Consider the following 21003-nt stretch of genomic DNA (forward strand, 5'->3'; position numbering starts at 1 on the left):
ACGGTAGTTAATATTCTACTCACTTTTCACAATTAAAATAGGTTGCCTATTTTTGTTGCAAACAGGCATTTTAGATCTTTCCCACAGTTTAGTCACACATCTAACTCTTTTGTAATTTTTAAAAAGCTGTCATTTTAATCACTGATGAACAACCGTTTTAGGAAGAAAACTCCACCACCTTTTATGAGAAATCTTTTTTTTTTTTTTCAGCTCCACCTCTGGAAGTACCTTCTAATGATGTCTGTGCCACAGTTCTGGAGCTGCCACTATGGCAACTCATTAAAAATGCTCTTTATTCCTTTATGATGTTATTAATGGGATGTTCTAAAACAAATATTTTATCAAGAATTAATTTATAGCAAACAATAAAATGAGCTTAATTGATTTTTGTAATACATCTACTCTATAAAAGAGCTCATTCCTTTAGGTGTCATCATTAGGGATTAGCCTGATTATGACAGGTGTCATCTTTGCTAAAATCTACTAAATAGCTAATAGCTAATAGTTAAAGTAAAGCAATAAATTTGTCATGATACAATTTCACTCATAAAATTTTATTCATTTGCCAACTGCACCAATTAAGTTACGGATGAAGTGATGTACCACCACATTGTCTGTAGAGTAAAGCGGTCGGAGCACATCCAAAACCTGTCAACTGATCCCATGCTAGGAACGTACAGTCTACTGCACATGGGGTGCAATGCAACCACTGAAACAGTCAAGATCTACATGGACTCATGATGCTCCAATACAGCATTCAGTGAAACAAGCAAGGTACAAAATTGTATGGAAGGGACTGGAACAATAGCACAGTGAATAGGGCACTTGCCTTGCACACAGCCTACTGGGTTCAGTCCTTGGCATCCTGAGTTCCGTGAGTCTGCAGGAGTAGTTTCTGAGTGCAAGAGTAACCCCTGAGTATCATCAGGTGTGCCCTCCCCCCAAAACAAACAAAAATAGTCTGTAAGTTTTGAATAGAAAGAGAAAAAAGATAGCTAATAATAGCACAAAATATTTATTATCATGCATATAATAAAGTAGGACCCATCTCTCTCAAGACTACTAGTGGTGGATCTGAAGCAAGAAGATTTGAGATTTGCAACATTTGAGGTTTATTCTCTATTTCTCATTGCCTGAAAGTACAAATAGGTCCTAAGAGCATGAATCCTGAAGTTTTTATAAAGAATGACTGGATCCCAAAAGGGAAGTCTAAGGGAAGCTCTTTTCCAAAAATGTTAGAGTAATTCTAGGATTTGTGACCATAAGTGCCAAATGGTGAACATTCCATAGACATAAGACCTATGAAGCTTGTTTGAGTTTTGTTTGGGGAAGTGTTCAGGGCTTACTTCCAGATGGGCTCAAGAGTGACTTCTGGCAATAATTGGTCCAGGGACCAATTGTGCAACCTGGGAATGCAACTGAACCAGTGTCAGCTACATACCATGCAAGGACTTTACTTTTTGTACTATGTTTTCCATACTATCTCTTTCTTTCTGTCTTACCCACCCTGCTTTGAATTTGGGGATGGATTTTTTTTCTGAACTATTTTTGAAAGTTAAGAGTTTATACTGTATTCCCAGATTTTAACTGTGAATAGCAATTCAAGCATTATCAAAAGTAGTCAAAAACTGCTCCTAGGGGCCGGAGCGATAGCACAGCTGTAGGGCATTTACCTTGCATGTGGCTGATCCAGGACAGACCTTGGTTCAATCCCAGGTGTCCCATATGGTCCCTCGAGCCAGGAGTGATTTCTGAGTGCATAGCCAGGAGTAACCCCTGAACGTCACCGAATGGCCCCAAAAGCAAAACAAAACAAAAACCTGTTCCTAGTCAAGCATGGGAGTGGGTTACAGGCAAAGGGTAACCGAGAAGAGGTCTGGCCTCAGGACTCCAGCTGAAAGTTTGGGAACTGTCCGATTAATATGGCCCATATGATTGTTAACTGGCCAGATTCTAAGCCAACATATTCGTGGAAAAAGAACATGTGATAATTCAAGGTCAAAAATCATAGGCAATTATATGCCCTTTGCTTACTGGCTGGATTTTAAATCAATATATTTTTTTTTTTTTTTTTTTTTTTTTTTTTTTTTTTTTTTTTTTTTTTTTGGGCCACACCCATTTGACGCTCAGGGGTTACTCCTGGCCATGCGCTCAGAAATCGCCCCTGGCTTGGGGGACCATATGGGACGCCAGGGGATCGAACCGCGGTCTTGATCCTTGGCTAGCGCTTGCAAGGCAGACACCTTACCTCTAGCGCCACCTTCCCGGCCCCAAAATCAATATATTTGTGGAGGAAAAAAGTGATAATTCAAGGCCAAAGATTATAGATAATATATACCATTCATTAATACATTGTCATATAGTATTAGCAAGCTTATCATTGGAAAGATAATGTGGTAGCCTAGTAAAGATGGGGACAGTGGGATGGCCATCACCACTGTTCCTATTCTATACCTCCCCTAACACAGGCTACTTGGTTCATATTCCCCAGGCTCCCAACCCAAGTGCACAAAAAATGAACATGTGATGCCTCAAGGAATGTGCCCAAGATGCTCAATGACTCAAGTTGCATGGAAAGCAAGAAGACTGTCAAAGTCAAAGCCCCCCCTGTCTACATGACATACATGGCCAGAAGTATGTGCTCAGAGCCGCAGCAGTTTCTCCAATACTGCTGGCCAGAAACTCTATTATTGGGGGTTTCTTTAAGGCCTATATCCAGTTTGTAGGACACTTGAGAGGTCGTTTATCACAACACGTCTGAATGTTGTGTGTGGGAATAGACACAGGTTTTGACTTCGAATAATTTGCCTCATCACAGCATGATAAGGAAATGAGAACATGATCAGTCATTAACCTTCCCAAGGAATGGACTATATGACAAGAGAAAAAGAAGCAAGTGTTATGATTTTCAACAAGGATAAACTAGCATCCATAAATCCTTACATCACAGACCATTGAGGCTGATGCCAAAAGTGTGATGAATAGGGTGGCTGTTGTCATTTGTGACTCTAAGTGAATGTTTCTTGCATAGAGATTTCTTTCTTTCTTTTTTTTTTTTTTTTTTGGTTTTTGGGTCACACTCGGCAGCACTCAGGGGCTAGTTACTCTGGCTCTATGCTCAGAAATCGACCCCAGCAGGCTCAGGGAGACCATATGGGATGCCAGGATTCGAACCACCGACCTTCTGCATGCAAGGCCTTACCACTGTGCTATCTCTCTGGCCCCACATAGATATTTCTATCCTCATAAAACAGGAAAAAAATGAGGGTCTGACAACTTTCCCCTACCTAAAGAAAACCAAATAATAAAAAAGGCGATAGAAGGTCAGAGTGATTATCAGCAGATAGGATATTTCCTTTAATTTAAACCAACCCAGGTTCAAACCCAGGTTCAATATGGTCCCCCCATGACCTGCTAGGAGTGACCCCTGAGCAAAAGCCACGAGTAAGCCCTGAGAACTGCCAGGTATGGTTCCTCAAATAAATAAACATTAAAACAAAAAAGATAGATTTCTTCCAACCCCAAAGACTGGCTTTCTCCCCATTAAACAAAGATGGGAGTCTGCAGGCCCCACTGTCAATACTGCCTCATGACAAATTTTGCAGAATTGAAACATTTAACTTTGAGTTTTGTTCTGTGCCCCAAAATCTACCATTTTCTCTCTTTTTAAAATGTACCATTCAGTAAATGACCTAACTCCTTAACTTGGAGAGTTCCAAAGAGGGGGAAGAGGATTCTTACTGTAAGTAAGGGGAAAGTAAGGGAAAAGAATGGTATTTTTGAGATTAATGCCTGCTGAACTGAGAGCCCTGGGCCCCAGTTCACCTCAGCCAAGATCCTGCTATCTTCTGAGAGAGAAAAGGGCATTTGGGGTTAGTGCATTTGGGGTTAGTGATATTTTTGTTTATTCTTCAGCTGATCACCACGGAACCTTGCTAGGGTTCCTGCTGTTGGGATCGCACCAAGATTTCCTGGGCAAGGCAAAGGCTTTATTTCAACATCAGCCCTTAGACCTCTTTTCAGTAAGCAAGCTACCAAGGACTCTTTGAATATGCGGGATTTCTTGAGTCTGCTCCCTTCCACCCCCTTTCAAGCATTTCACATTTTCCAAGACGTGGAATCAGATGTAACATCCAAGAGATATAATGCATAATGATATTATATTATATAATTATACTATTGTTATGTAATTATATTATATAATTGCATGTGTGAGGAGCTGGGTTCCATGTTTGTCCTCACAAACAGACAACTTCCAAGTCAATGGAGACAGCTCATGAATGCTGAGCAACATCCTATTTAATGAAAATACCTGTTTGATGCACAAGCCTGTTTCTATGCCTGTCAGGAAATGTAAGCCAGCACTATTAGACATAATTTGATGACAAGAATCCTTGGCTTTTTCATTTGTTTTGTGTTTGTACTCTGCAGTGCTTGGGGGCTACACCCAGTGCTATACTTGGGGGTTGCTCAGGGAGCCTCCAATTTAAATCCAGGCTTCTATCAAGCAAAGCATCCATCCAGTCCTCTGATCTCTCTTTACAACGATGACAGACATTATCAAGGGCAGCATCTGTGCTGGTAGTCCCGGGGTACTCATATATGTTAGGCTATAATTGAAATGTTGCTGCACATCATAGGTAGCACTAACCCAGAGAAAATTGCAGTATGGGGCACAATCTGAACTGGCAAGGACTAAAAACTAATAAAAACTGCACAGGGGCCAGGGGAGACTGCTTATAGGACTGGCTTGTAGGATTTGCCTGAGGGAGTGTTAAATTCAAATCTTGGTCCCACAGTCCCAGTCAGAGGAATGACTTCTCCCTTAGCACAGTGCCAAGAGTAGCTTCTGAACACCAATAGTTGTGCCCTAAAGAACAACAAAACAACAACAACAACAAAGCCCATGCAGGTGACTGAATATAGACTTTCCCTCTTGCACTACAATGTTTAGAATTAATTTAATGGATCTAGACCTAATAGCAGGCACTCTCTTTTGTCTGTACACACAGGAGATGGGGGTCCATTTTCCAAAGAGTCAGCATACCACCATCTACTGGTCAATCTTGGTTTGGTCCTTGAATGCCATATTTGTGGCCGAGGATTCAAAGAATTTCTCCAAAATCACAAGCCATATCTGTTTTTTTCGTTTTTTTTTTTTCTTTTTTTTTTTTTTTTTTTTTTTTTTCACAAGCCATATCTGAGACTTATTCTTTTCTTCCCACCCCAAATCTCTTCTCCTCTACCCCCAAAAAAAGTTTCCATCTCCCCTATGAAATTCTTGAAGGTATCTGCAGTCAAACAAAGAGAACAATAATCCTTAAGGCTCTTTGGTCTTCAAGAATATTGTATTGGCACCATGACAAAATAAAATAAAAAAAGTGATTGTATTGGAATTTAACCCCTCTTGAGTTGCAAGGGTTGTGGCTCATTAGCTATATACTTATGGGGCTATGGCCTCGTACTGTAATATAGGAGGAACTAGAGCAAATGTAGCTTGTTATGAGTCAGGGAGATGGCTCAAGTTCACCGTCAAAATTTAGTTATCTGTTATGGCTGCCTAACTCATCCCAAACTCAGTGGCAGCCATAACAGATACCCAAATATGGTTCAGAAACAACTTTGATTACAAAGACTAAAAGGGTCCAAGGTACATATGTGACAGGCAAACAGGCCACAATGTAGGCCTTGACATAGTGAGCAGAAGGATTCATATCAATGGGAGTCTACATACACGATTTCTGAATAATCAAATGACTGGATATTTCCATGAGGCAAAGCCACTATACTGTGACTGTAAATAGTCAAGCATATTCTCAAGAACATAAAATATTACCTAATCAACATCATAGATATGAACAATATTATCATGTTGGGCCTTAATATACCTCAATCCTCACAAGAGTCTCAGAAGTCGCACTTACCTACGTCTTTTTCTTTCCTTCTACACTGTGCTGTGTTCCTCTCCACTTCCCTTATTCTTTCTTTCTTGTCTTATTTACTTATTTCATTTTTGAGGCCACAGCCAGATGTGCTCAAAGGTTACTCCTGGCTCTGCACTCAGGAATAACTCCTGGCAGGCTTGGGAGACCCTCTGGGATACTGTAGATTGAACCTGAGTCTGGAAAGGACAAGATGAGTACCTTACTCTCTATACTATCTCTCTGGACCTTTTTGTTTACTTTTCAATTTAGTTGGGAAGTGGGAAAGGGAAGCCCTCAGTTCTACTCAAGGACCCAGGAATTACTCCTAGAGTTGACAGTTTCAGAATTAGACAAACCATTTTCAGGGTTACAAGGGTCTTACCAGTGGTACTGGTTGGGAGGGTGGAGCATGCAGTGCTGGGGATCTCAAACTTGGAGTCACATGCATACCCAGCATGTGCTCCAGTTCTTTGAACTATCTTTCTGACTCTTCTTATTTATTTTTTGTTTATTTTGAGGGGGATGGCACACCTGGCTGTGCTCAGGGCTTACTACTGGCTCTGCATTCAGAGATCACTCCTGGTTGGGCTTGGGGAACCATATAGGGTTCCAGGGATTGAACATGTGTTGGCCGAAAGCAAGGCCAAGGACCGACGTACCTATCACTCCGAACCTTTATTTTTAACCTGTTGATCTTTCCTCTCCCCTCCTCTTCCTTCTGCTGGTATGCTGATGTAATCATGGGGGGTGGTGCACGCACTCAGTTGTATCACTCACTGGGGTGTCTTAAGAGTCAGGCTGTGCAACTCACATTCAGCAGTTCTCAGAGACTGCAGGGCTGATGCACATGTTGGGCAGGAACTCCACTCTGTGGTATTCATGCAGATTCTGGGGGCCGTGCATAGTGGAATGCTTTCCAGGGGTCCCGCACCTGGGCTAAGGTGCTCAAAGTTCTTTTGAGCTATGAGGCTACTCCTACTCTACACTCAGGAATCACTCCTGAAGTGCTCAGCGGACTATAGGAGATGCTGGGAATCGAACCCAGGTCAGCAGTGTGCATAAGAGCTCTACCTGCTGTACCATCTCTCCTGCCTACTTGTTCTCCTGATTTTGAGAATACATACAGTTAAAGATGTCTGAAGTCTAATAAAGTTAAAATTCTTTTCCTCTACAAACTAAATCTTGTATTGTTGGTGTTTCTGCCTTAGTCACTGTAAGGTCACATGTTAATTTCTATTTTCTATTTTTTTAGTGCTACCAAGAACTGTAAAAGCTGCAACATACTTTAAATAAAAGATCCAGACATAGGAAAATAAGAAGATACTAATCTTTCTTAAATAGATGGTCTTGAATAAATTTATTCCATTTTTTTGGTATAAATTGTAAAATGATTCCATTTTTTCTGCAGTAAAATGTGCTATAGCTAAGGGCCGGGCGGTGGCGCTGGAGGTAAGGTGCCTGCCTTACCTGCGCTAGCCTAGGAGACGGACCGCGGTTCGATCCCCCGGCGTCCCATATGGTCCCCCAAGCCAGGAGCGACTTCTGAGCGCATAGCCAGGAGTAACCCCTGAGCGTCACCGGGTGTGGCCCAAAAACAAAAACAAAAAAAAAACAAAACAAAACAAAAAAAAAAGTGCTATAGCTGATTTGGTTTCCTTATATTTTAAATCTACAAATCTAATTTTCCCAAACAGACTACCAACTCCATAAAAACAGGAAATATATATATACCCAGAGTTTTATTCCCCTGCCACTTCCACGAATTATGCAGTCCAATTTCCCACATAAGGAAAATTTGCAGGGGTCAACACATGTGGAGTACAATGGATAAGCCTTGCCCTGGGAAAACCACCTTCATATTGTATCTCCTCTGCCAGGTTAAGTATTGTACCTAGAGTTTTATAGCACTCCCAATCCATAACATGGTGCATGAATGCAGAGAAGACACCTCAGTCTATTACTGGATGATACCAGCAGTACTTTTCCACACCCATATTGCCCACTTTGGGGGAAACCAAAGATCAAGGTCAAGCTCAAACCAATCTAGCTCCAAAACCAAAAATAAAGAATTTAAATATACTATGATTTTTTTAAAAAAGTGAGTACAATGTTAAGAAACAGAACACGTGATTCACATTTGGAAAAAATATAAAGTTGCTTCCATGCATCACACCTTACACTGAAATAAAAGATTTCAAAGTAAAACAGGAATTTAAGGAAAAGCCAGAAGATACATCTACATGGTTTTGGAGTAAGAATAAGTTTTTAACACTATAAGAAAGCAGAAGTGTTAAATGATCAAATTAACTATAAAAAATCAGAAGCTTGTGATTGGAGAAATAATAGTGTGTAAGGTGCTTGTCTTGCCATGTGGACAATCTAGCTTTGAGCCCTAGTATGACCCCCCCCAACCCCCACAGGGTGTAAGTCCTGAGCACTAACTACCAGGTATGGCCAAAACCAAACAAAAGAATCTAAAACTTTCCCTAGAAGGCAAATTTGGACCTATCAGTGTACAAATGCATGAGCCTATATATACTTAAGGACACACGCATTTACTAACACTATCATTCCATACACATACAAAAGCAAGAATACACATAGTACTTGCCAACTACTAAAGAACAGGAACAAGATGGTGAGAATAATGCTCTAGTTTTGCTTCCTTTTGGTCTGTAGTATTTTACTTAAAAAAACAAACAAACAAAAAAAAAAAACAGGGCCCGGAGAGATAGCACAGCGGCGTTTGCCTTGCAAGCAGCCAATCCAGGACCAAAGGTGGTTGGTTCGAATCCCGGTGTCCCATAGGGTCCCATGTGCCTGCTGGGAGCTATTTCTGAGCAGACAGCCAGGAATAACTCCTAAGCATCGGCCAGGTGTGGCCCAAAAACCAAAAAAAAAAAAAAAAAAAAAAGAAAAAGAAAACTGGGTGGGAGAGGTGGCGCTAGAGGTAAGGCATCTGCCTTGCAAGTGCTAGCCTAGGACAGACCGTGGTTCCATCCCCCCAATGTCCCATATGGTCCCCCCAAGCCAAGGGCGATTTCTGAGCTCATGGCCAGGAGTAACCCCTGAGCGTCAAATGGGTGTGGCCCCAAAACAAAACAAACAAAATAACAAACAAAACTACTTGGGTTATTTAAGAAAAAAAAACAAACCAACAAATATCCATCCAGAGTGGCTTTAACCTTCCATAATTTCACCAACCAGGATAAGGAATCTAGTGGTTTTTATTTTTACTTTTTACCTCCTTATCAACTTTTCATGTTTTCCTTATTTTTTAATTTTAGCATTTTGATGTGATTATGGCTTAATTTTGCCTTTTCTTCTGAATATCCTCTCCAGAAAAATGCTCTTCTTTCTTCTTTTGTTTGTTTAGTTATTTTCTAACTGAATTGTGAATTGGTTTCTTCCTGTAGATTTTTGAGAATTCTTTATCAAGATATAGAACTTAGACACAAATTCTTTGTCATATACATGAGACTTATAAATATTTTCTACTAGTATATAGCCTTTTCCCCATCATTTCCTGTGAACTGTTGAAGATGGTTCTTTAATATTTTTTGGTTAATATTGTAAAAAATTACTGTTAAATTACTGTGTTTACAATGGTGGATACACAGTGTTTCTTTCCTTTTCATAAAGTTCAATCTTTCAATTTTGGGGTCATTTAATTTAAGACATTTAAATATGCTTCTAATTACCATTGTTTTCCTTTGCTACTTTTTTCATTTGTTTCAAGGTAATTTATTATAATTGGTTGTGAAGCAATTTTCATGTGATTGCTTAAAAAAAAAAAAAACAGCCCTCATGACATCATCCCAAAAGTTGATTGTCTTGGCATCTCTAAGTTTTTCCCAATCAAGTTGTGATATTCAATTCTTGGTATTGAGACAAGTGAACTTTGGTTGCTTCTTGAGCAATTTTCCTATAAAGTTTGGCAAATATAATGTTTTGAGAATCTGGGACCTATTTTGTGGACTGTGGCTTCTAATAGTTTCCTTTTGCATTTCTTATTGAGGTAGCTTCCTAGGCCTGGCAACTTGAATGGTAGGATACTCCCTGCCACACACCCCACTTACTCCTTTACGGTCTCAGGGAGCGTGGAGGAGGGAGAGGAGTATCAGGCCTAGGAGACAGAGGCTAGCCATGCTAGAATTGTCTTGGTTGTGCCTCCTAGCTCCTTAGTTAGGGCTTACCTCAGGTTCAAGAGGGGAAAGGCTTCCTTTAGGCACTTATTGGTTATATATTTCCTATAGATTCATCCTTGTTGGATGCTGGACTTAGCTGGGGATATTGGCTGGACAACAATGTCAGTTCTGGAAAAGCCATATTTTCCTGGATCCCTTACAATTACTAGGTTGCCAGTCAAGATGCACCTGTCCTGGTCATCTTTTAGCTAGCAGGAGAAGACAGAAAACACCCTACCTTCTATGCTGTTTTTTTAGTCCCAGAACCCTATCTTCTTACCATTGTTGTCTTTAAGCTGTCTCAGTACATCTCCAAGGTTTTTGTGCTATTTAACAGAAAAAAATGAGTTTCCTCCTTGTCAGATTACATACCAGTCCCTAAGTAATTATAAAATCTTATGATCCTTTAATGCCACTATAGTTTCATCAAATGAAGTGAATTTAAATGTTTGGTTGTATCTTTATGCTAAAAATCACAACTTTTACTCAGCAATTGTGCAAAGAAAGATAATTTTCCATTCTTTTTTTCAGGGGGACTAAAGGAAACACACCTGAAAGTTCTCAGGGTTTACTCTTGACTCTGTGCCTTGGGTTCACTCCTGCAATTAAGATAAATGAAAAGGTGGCTTCAAATTATATGTGAAATAATTAAATCTAGTCTCTCATATAATAAAGTATAAAATATGCTAAAAACTTTAAGTTTTATCTCTAGTAGGCATAAAACTCTATCAAAAAATCAATTACATAGGCTAAAACATCTGGTATAGACCAAGTCTACATCTGGTGGGAGTAAGTACACAATATAGTCGCTAGAAGGCAGCAGACCCACAGACTTCCGTATCAGAACATGCCAGGCATCCAGGTGCACAAGTAACTTAGTCGCCTGGTTTAAATCCTGGGATATTATATAACTCATCCTTTCCCCAGCTCTACTTTTAAAATGCCACTGCACATGCGTAACCTCTTACTTTTTGTTTGTTTTAGGGCTGGCAATGCTCACAGAAATTACTCCTGGCAGTGCTTGGGAGATCATATGGGATACCCAGGAAAAAACCAAGTAAGCCACAAGCATGGCAAGCGCCTACTGTTCTACTCTAGCCTGCATGCGTAACCTCCTGTTTTTAAGTTTATACTGTGCCTAACATTCTCTAATATTTTCCCAGGTCACTTTGCAAAGATAATTCTGAGCATAAGTCTCCTTGCTTGATTTCAGGATATATTTAAATATTACACTGAGTTATGCTACTATGTAAGCAGGAAAAAAATTCACTGTTAAGCAGTGAACACAATACTGGTAAACTGCTCTGAAACCAGAAGATACAGACTATAATAAGCACTTTAATAAAATATATTTTGGGGGCTGGAGAGAGAGCACAGCGGTAGGGCATTTGCCTTGCAAGCAGCCGACTCAGGACAGACAGTGGTTCAAATTCCAGCATCCCATATGGCCTCCTGAGCCTTGTCAGGAAAGATTTCTGGGTGCAGAGCCAGGTGTAATCCCTGAGCATTGCTGAGTGTGACCCCCAAAACAAAAAATATATATTTCTGCTAAAAAAATAATGAAACCATTGGGCGGATATTTTCTTCATGATGGGGGAATCTGAGTGATACATTTCTAGTCTCATACCATAATATCTCCTCACAGGTGTTGATTTCTTTGCTGTTTTCATGTAAAAGAAAATTTTCTAGGCTTTAGAAAGAGACCAGCTTAACTACACTGACAACTATGGTGACAATGTTTTTTTTTGTTTTTTTTTTTGTTTTGTTTTGTTTTTTTGTTTTTGGGCCACACCCAGTAACGCTCAGGGGTTACTCCTGGCTATGCGCTCAGAAGTTGCTCCTGGCTTGGGGGACCATATGGGACACCGGGGGATGGAACCGCAGTCCGTCCAAGGCTAGCGCAGGCAAGGCAGGCACCTTACCTTTAGCGCCACCGCCCGGCCCCTATGGTGACAATGTTAATGAGTGAGAGGCAGAAAACAAATTAGCATGAAAGGGAAGAGCTAATAGAGAAGGTAAAACTTACATTACTTGGTGCCTCAGTCAGGTACTGCCTTGCAGGCAACTAACCCAGGTTCCATCCCCAGCATTCCATATGGTCTCACAAGCCTTGCCAGGAATGAATCCTGAGCATAGGGCCAAGAATAAGCCCCTCAACACCACTGGGTATAAACTCCCCACCCCCTGCCAAAAAAAAAAAAAACCCTCTGACATTGCAGTGCCCTTCTGCCTAACCTTCCTAACTGGCCCTCCCTTTCCTCTTGCCCAAGTGTTCTTCGTCAGCTAAGGCAATTAAGGATGGTGCCCACGATCACAGGTGATTTAACGAGCTTGGCTGGCTGCTCAGTGTGTGCAGGAGAGATATACATGGAATAATTTTCTAGTTGCTTTGTAATCAAATCAGTCTGCCTCATGCTTGTTGCATGATTGGCCAAGCCTCTGAAAAACCTATAGAGGGGCACAGGATGATTTCCAACATCACTGGGTTAGTTGAAAACTTTCCAAATAAGAATTAAGCAAATGGAGGCTATAAAGCTGTGTGAAGTGAGTCAGAGAGAGGGACAGACATAGACTAATCTCACTCATTTATGGATATAAGAAAAATAAAAGATAGAATGGTTAAAAGAAAAGATAGTATGGTAATAATATCTAGGAACAATAAAGATGAGGGCCAGAGGACCAGTAGATGGTAGATTGGAAGCTGGTCACAAACACTGGAGCACTGGGTAGAGAAGGGACCACTTCAGAGTGATGGTTGGAACTGACTACTCTGGACAATAACTTTTTTTTTTTTTTTTTGGTTTTTGGGCCACACCCTGTGACGCTCAGGGTTACTCCTGACTATGCGCTCAGAAGTTGCTCCTGGCTTCTTGGGGGACCATATGGGACGCCGGGGGATCGAACCGCAGTCCATCCTAGGCTAGCGCAGGCAAGGCAGGCACCTTACCTCCAGCGCCACCGCCCGGCCCCTCTGGACAATAACTTGAAAGACTGTATGGGATGCAGGAGATTCAACCTGGGTCAGCCACATACAAGACAAGCCCCCAATCTGCTGCCCCATGATAATTTATTCTTCCAACCAATCTTAACTGAGCACCTACCATGCAATGTACTGTACTTATTTGTCCTCTACTGATATATTGGGGGGAGGGTCTTGGTTTACAAGGCAGCAGTTATGGGTACTATGGATAAGAGGTAGCAAAGAGCAAAGTTTACATTCCGCAGGCAAGCATGGGGCATCAGAAATGAATTAAAAAGCACTCACCCTGAAAAAGTATGTTCTAATTAGCTATGGTTTTGTAACTTCAAATATGTTAGCAAAACTTAGCTTTATCAAAACTCCTGGGAGCTCCTGGGTCTTGTAAAGGGCAGGCACTCAGCAGAAGAACAATTTGCAAGTTCAAAGGGCTGAGTTAATAATAAAATGAGTCCAACCATTTATTTTTGATAAAAGAAAAAGTTATTAAGGGCTTCAGTTGTTCTAGAAAAAATGATAATCCCTGACTTGTTTTCTTCTCTTGTCTTGCAAGAAGAAATAATTTTTCCCTAGTGTGAGAAACTTAACTAAGAAATTAGTTAATCTTTAAGACCAATGTGGGGAATCCTTGGTTTATGAATGGATAATATAAGGCCTGTGAAATTATGTGGACTGATCTGGATGCATGAAAAGACGAACACGTATGCTTCTTGGCTGCCGTATAGGCCATTTGCCTGTAATGTTGGAAGAAAATAATGCCATAAATATCCATGTGGCCCTGAGCAGAATAGAGGGTTCCCTATTTCTGCTCTAGTACTCCACTAAGCTCTGGCTAAGTGGCAGGGAAGATGGAGTGAAGTAATAGCCAGCTATCAACCCCAAACAAAAAGTGTCCCCCCAGCTTCCCTTTTCCCTAGCCTCCTCTTTGCTATGTAAAAGACCCACCTGGATTACTAGACTTTCCCCCTCTGAAGTTGGGAGAATTGGAATGAAAGAAAGAAGTCTGGCTTTGGGCTTGAGAGAGGAAGCAATGGCAGACAGTGCCCCGAGGCAGAAAGGCCCTGGTGCAAAAAGACTAACTCCAATAAATCTTGTGATGACTGGCTTCGTATTATTTCTCCACCACTACCCTGCTTCATCAGACCCGTCTGCCTAAGAGGTTAGAAACATCCCAAGGCAGAAAATGTTTTATCTAACTTTAGTGGTTTAATATTAGTTTTCACAATTCGTGGGAAATGCATAATGTTGTTAGAGTTTTAAAAGTTCTCAGCTATCCTAGTGAATGTTTCCCAATTGCTATGATGTTTTGTTGTGTAGCAACTTATTTTCAAATTATGTCTGCAAAAATGTTCTAATCTCTTTGTCCATAGACAAAGGATAGATGGAAAAGGAACTTGGATACTATAGACTTATTAACAGTGCTTATTATAAGAATGTTTTAGTAAACTTATTTTCAAACTATATATATATCTGCAGAAATGTTCTAGTGATTTTATTTAGAGAAGTTTTTGAAAAGGAACTCAGATGTTCTAGATTTGTATTACAGTGCTTGGTGTAAAAATGTTTAAGAATTTTCAAATTAAGAGTATCGGCAGAACGGCTCTAATGTTTATGTTCAAAGAAGTCTATGAAAAAACTTTGTGATATGTACAAGATATGGAAAAGGCTGATTGTTTTGAGAATAACGTATATAATTTAAACTTTTGAGGGGCACACCTGGTGATGCTCAGGGGTTACTCCTGACTAAGCACTCAGAAATCACTCCTGGCTTAGGGGACCATAAGGGATGCCAGGGTGGTCCATCCTAGGTTACCTGCATGCAAGGCAAACACCCTACCACTTGTGCCACCGCTCTGGCCCCTTCAACTTTTCTTTGAGTTCTGATCTGAGGTTCCAGCCTCTGGCGGAGAAAAGTAGAATAAAAGTTTTGTAACTTTTCTCACCTTTTTTTGTTTTGTTTTGTTTAAAACAGAAAGGGTGGAAATATAAGAGATAATACCCAGCTACCAATTTCAACCTCAAATATTTTTTTCAACCTCAAATAAAAGTGTTCCCTTCCTGGCTTAAAAAAAAAAATGTGTCCTCTTCCTGGTAGCCTCTTCTTTTGATATGTAAAAGCCCACCTGGATTACCAGACCTCCTCCCCTCAGGGTTTTGGAAATTGGTTTGAATAAACAAAGGAGGGCTGGCTTGGCATGGGCACATAGGCAGCATGGGGGCAGAGGGAGGATATGGCAGAGAAAGGCCATGAAGTAAAAAGCAGTCTGACACTGATAAATATAATCCTAACTGCTTGGTATATTATTTCTCTGTCGCTACTATGATTCATCAGTCCCATCCAAGGGGTTAGAAACCTGGTGCATATTTTTATTTTTATTTTACAAAGGTGGAAGTCCTCTGGGCAGAGGGCACAAATTTTACAGTTCTAAAAAAAAAATTAAACTTCAGATGAGTTTTAAAATAGGAATTTCTAGATTTTAAATTCCTGGTCACTCCCAAAAAGATGATGCTGTCAGAAGAGACTCTGAATAAGCCAAAAGGAGCAACCAGGGACTCAAGGGCAAACAATTAAGGCTTCACTCTAGGCACTTAGTCATGCCTGGATGTTTATATTTCTTTAAAGTTCTGCCTTTGAAGTCAGCCTGACCTAGATTTGCACCTTCATCTTCCACCATTCTTTGGGTAACATGTCACCTCTGGGAGCCTCCATTTCTTCCTGGGTTACATGGCAGTCATAACAGCATTTTCTTCTAGAAGGTGTCTGTGAAAGGAACAATGTGCATAAAATGTGGAAGCAGTGTCTGTAATGTTGGTGTACAACCTGGGATAAACTCTTTGTCTTTCTGTCTTCTCTGCTTTATAAATATTGAATGGTGAATAATAGAAATGGTGTATGTCTGACTATTGCAGGGGACGAGTTGGGCCATATCTGGAAGTGTCTGGAGGTTCCTCTTGGCTCTTTATGGGGCGGAAGAGGGGGTCAACTGCAAGGTCACTATTTTAATCCCTGTACTATCTCTCAAGCCCACATTTATCTACTGTAATGAGTTGTTTCCTCATATTCTCAGAATTCACAGCTGAGTGCCAAGTCAGGAATTGCTGTAGATCTCTCTCCAAGTATAAAGACTGCTGAAGGCACTCTCAGAGGTGCCTACACTGAAAGATAAACACTTTTCTTCCCTGTTGGGATTTATTTTTATTTATTTGGGGGGGGCATGGGCCACACCTGGGGGGTGCTCTGGGGTTACTCCTGGCTCTGCACTAAGAAATCGCTCCTGGCAGGCTCAGGGAACCATACAGGATGCTGGTAATCAAACCTGCGTTGATCCCTGGCTGACCGTGTGCAAGGGAAAAGCCCTGCCCACTGTGCTACCACTTCGACCTCTGGGACTTCATTTTAAAATCCAAGCTGTAGCCTCAGATCAATGGAATAGATTTGAATATTCAGAGAATGACCTTCAGACATACAATCATTTAATCTTTGACAAAAGGGAAAAAAGCGAAATGGAGCAAGTTTTAAAAGCCTCTTTAACAAGCGGTGTTGGGACAAATGGTCAGCCATATGTAAAAAAGCGAATGCAGACTTCTATCTAACAACATGCACAAAGGCCAAATCTAAATGGATTAAAGACCTTGATATCAAATCTGAAACTATAAGGTATATAGAAGAAAACATAGGCAAAATACTCCATGCCATTGAGATTAAAGGCATCTTCAAGGAGGAAGCATCACTTTCCAAACAAGTGGAAGCAGAGATAAACGAATGGGATTACATCAAACTAAGAAGCTTCTACACTTCAAAAAAAAAAACAATGACTAGGGTAAAAAGGTCACCCATGGAATGGGAGAATACTCATCAGATAAGGGGCTAATATCTAAGATATACAAGATACTGACAGAACTCAACAAGAAAAAAAAAATCTAACCCCATCAATAAAAATGGGGAGAAGAAATGAACAGACATTTCCTCAAAGAAGAAATACAGATGGCCAAAAGGCACATGAAAAACGTTCAACATCACTAAGTATCAAGGAGATGCAAATAAAAACAACAATGAGATATCATCTCACACAACAGAGACTGGCACACATCACAAAGAACAAGAACAATCACTGCTGGTGTGGATGTGGGGAGAAAGGAAGTCTCATTCACTGCTGGTGAGAATGCTGTCTAGTCCAGCCCTTCTGGAAAACAATATGAAAACAATAAAAAAAAACTGCACATTGAGCTCCCATATGATCCAGCAATACCATTCCTACGGATATACCGTAGAACCACAAAACACAATACAAGAATGCCCCCTGCACTCTTATGTTCATAGCAGCACTATTTACAATAGCAGAATCTGGAAACAACCCAGATACCCAACAATAGAGGAGTGGCTAAAGAAACAGATACATTTATTTATACAATGGAATACTATGCAGCTGTTAGAATAAATGAAGTCACAAAATTTGCTTTTACATGGATGGATATGGAGACTATTATGTTGAGTGAAATAAGTCAGAGGGAAAGAGTGATAAACAGGATATTCTCACTCATCTGTGGTAGTTTAGAAAAATAAAAGGCAGGGCCCGAAGAGAGAGCACAGCGACGTTTGCCTTGCAAGCAGCCGATCCAGGACCAAAGGTGGTTGGTTCGAATCCTGGTGTCCCATATGGTCCCCCATGCCTGCCAGGAGGTATTTCTGAGCAGACAGCCAGGAGTAACCCCTGAGCACCGCTGGGTGTGGCCCAAAAACGAAAGAAAGAAAGAAAGAAAGAAAGAAAGAAAGAAAGAAAGAAAGAAAGAAAGAAAGAAAGAAAGAAAGAAAGAAAGAAAAAGAAAAGAAAGAAGAAAGAAAGAAAGAAAGAGAAAGAAGAAAAAGGAAAGAGAAAGAGAGGAAAGAAAGAGAAGAGAGAGAAGAGAGAGAGAAAGAAAGAAAGAAAGAAAGAAAGAAGAAAGAAAGAAAGAAAAGAAGAAAAGAAAGAAAGAAAGAAAAGAAAAAAAGAAAGAAGAGAAAGAAAGAAAGAGAAGAAAGAAAGAAAGAAAGAAAGAAACAAGAAAGAAAGAAAGAAACAAGAAAGAAAGAAAAAGAAAGAAAGAGAAAAAGAACGAAAGAAAGAAAGAAAGAGAAGAGAGAGAAAGAAAGAAAGAAAAGAAAGAGGAAGAAAGAAAGAAAGAAAGAAAGAAAGAAAGAAAGAAAGAAAGAAAGAAAGAAAGAAAGAAAGAAAGAAAGAAAGAAAGAAAGAAAGAAAAAAAGAGAAAAGAAAAGAAAAGAAAAGGCAGTATAATAATAATACCCAGAGATGATAAAAGAGATGAGGGCTGGTCCTTCCATGATAAGAAGTTTATCACAAGCGTGGTAAATGCAGTTAGAGCAATAACTACACTAAGAACTACCATGAAAATGATAGAGAAATATAATGCCTGTCTCAAAGACAGGAAGGATGGGAGAGGAGGGAAATGGGGGACAATGGTGGCAGAAAAGTTGCCTTAATGAAGGGGGGATGTGCACTTTATGGCTGAAACCCAATTATAAACATGCTTGTAACCATATTGCTTAAATAAATAAATAAATAATATATAAAAATAAATAAAATCCAAACTGTAAGCAAAAGACACAAACAAGTCTCCTCTCCCACTGTAGTTGTCCTTAAAACTCAAAAGTGAGAAGCTGTGAGAGGCATCATAAATGGCAACGTAGCATTCTTAAGGCTTTAAGGATAATTCGATTCTTGGAAAAGGTAGATTAGGGGCTGGAGCAATAGTATAGTGGGTAGGGCATTTGCTTTGTACAAGGCTGACCCAGGTTCAGTCCTGACACTTCATATGGTTTCCTGAACACCACTGGCAATTATTCCTGGGTTATGTGGTGATCATAACAGCATTTTCTTCTAGAAATTTTCTTCTAGAGCACAGAGCTAAGAATACCATTGGATATAGCTCAAAAACTGGAAAAAAAGAAAAGAAAGAAAAGGAAAAGAAAAGGTGTAAGCAATACAAAGACAGCGGGGGAGAGGCTATTGTTTAGTGTTCAAAACTTGTGCATCATATCTATTTATCGCTTTGTGCATCAATTCTATAAATGTTAACTCTATCCAAAAGGCCACCTAGGAAACAGAAGCTACCAGGTAATATGGCATCTAGTTATTTTCTCCTTCGTTATCCTGGGGTTCACTTTTAGAAGGGGAGCTTTGTGGTACACTTTTTGACTCTGACATAATTTCTTCTGTGAATATTTATCTCTATGTCCAATGAAAATGAACTGCAATGGCTGACCAACATGAGAGAACACTGGATCATGGGAAGCTGGTTTGTACTGTCCAATCCTACCAACAGAGCAAGCCTTAGACCACCAGGTACATAATATGAAAACCCCAAGCCCAGAAGCTGTCACTAACTTGGAATTAGTCATATACACTTCCGGCTTAAGAAGTGTACGTTACACTTAGGACGTAAATGTTTATTTACACTTAGGACTTCAGAATCATAATGTGGACCTGAAACTTAAATCAAGATGGTCCAATATGCAACACATGGTCCAGGCATAGGCAATAAATGGTGAAATGTTGTCCTGCAGAAAACCCAACAAAACCCTTCAACTCCATGTGATGGGAAGTAGCATTATTTGCACTTTCACTTCTCACAGAATTGGTTCATTAATCACAGTCTCCTTCTCACTCTGTTATTGGAGGTAGTTTGGATGGGGCTGGGCCACAAGGCTGGTACTATTGAACACAACTATCAGGGATACATCTTTAAAATTATGTACATGTTGAAGATACAGCCTGAAAAAAGAAAAGAAAATATAGCCTGAATTCTATTTAAAACAACAACTCATACATAATTCTGTAACTACATTTCAAATTCCTCTTTGAGATGGTATCTGCTAGACTTCCACAAAGCTGCCACATGTATTCTAGCAAAAGAAAAAAGATACTTATTCTACTCTTAAATATTAAATCCCTTAGATGACACAGGATGGAAAATGGCCCTTTGAAGATGGGATGTTGACAGATTCCTTAAGAACAATAAGGAGGCTTTGAGCCACGATTCATTTTATTATATAGCCACCCAAGGCTTTAACTATAATAAACACTTAACTATTTTTAACCATCCACATTCACCTGACAACTTCTTGAAAAAGTTCAAGTTTAAGGAATGGGTTAATATTTTTCCCACAGCCACCTTTCAATGTCTAAACACTGACTTTAGAATGCATCTTGGATGCCCTCTAGGACAAAGGTTTCAGAAGGACTGGATCCAAGAGGTCACCCGATATACCCAGAGTTGATCGAGCCACAGTAGTCCACAAAGGAATGTGCCCCTAGGAACCTTTGGGATGGCCAATGCTTTTGAAAGGTTTGTTCACTATCATTCACTAGTTCTCTTGTGCTATCTTTGTGTTTCTGCTTTGCCTTCTTTCTTTGGACCCAATGACAAAGGAGCAAAGAAACAAGTATCTAAGATCAGAGAGTTCAGGTCTATCAATAGTATATGCTAGGGACTAATAAACAGAGTCATGTGAGAGGCCTCTGGAGTGGGCTGGAGTGGGCTGGAGTGGCATAATGCGGCTGAGGCCTAACGGGCTGACTCAGCACAAAAACAGGCCTGACAGGAGCAGCAGGCATATGTTAATAAGTACTTAGACATGAGCCTGTATAGAATTGCCAGCAGTTAAAACATCAGAAAACTGCCAACTTGGTTCCTAAAGGTTTTGACTGAATAAACCAAGACACTCGATGACATGGCATCCTAAAAACGAGGCAGAGAAGCTGTGGAGTTGACAGGAAAGGGAAAGTGAGTGATGACATCTCTCAGGGCCTTAACCAGAGGAACAAGAAGAAATGGTCTATCAGGAGGATGTTTTTAGATATGCAAGTCATCATGGGCCCGGAGAGATAGCACAGCGGCGTTTGCCTTGCAAGCAGCC

The 21003-nt window shown here is 40.2% G+C and overlaps 1 protein-coding gene and 1 pseudogene across 1 annotated transcript in view; both read right to left on the reverse strand.

Moving 5' to 3' along the window:
- The window catches only part of SHLD1 (shieldin complex subunit 1), a 104232-nt gene that overhangs the window by 53283 nt on the left and 29946 nt on the right, over positions 1-21003 (reverse strand). The gene's annotated exons all lie outside the window — the stretch shown is intronic.
- LOC126019519 (uncharacterized) lies at positions 7636-7810 on the reverse strand (annotated as a pseudogene).

This window comes from Suncus etruscus, chromosome 9, assembly GCF_024139225.1.
Source record: "Suncus etruscus isolate mSunEtr1 chromosome 9, mSunEtr1.pri.cur, whole genome shotgun sequence".
NCBI classification, from domain to species: Eukaryota; Metazoa; Chordata; class Mammalia; order Eulipotyphla; family Soricidae; genus Suncus; species Suncus etruscus.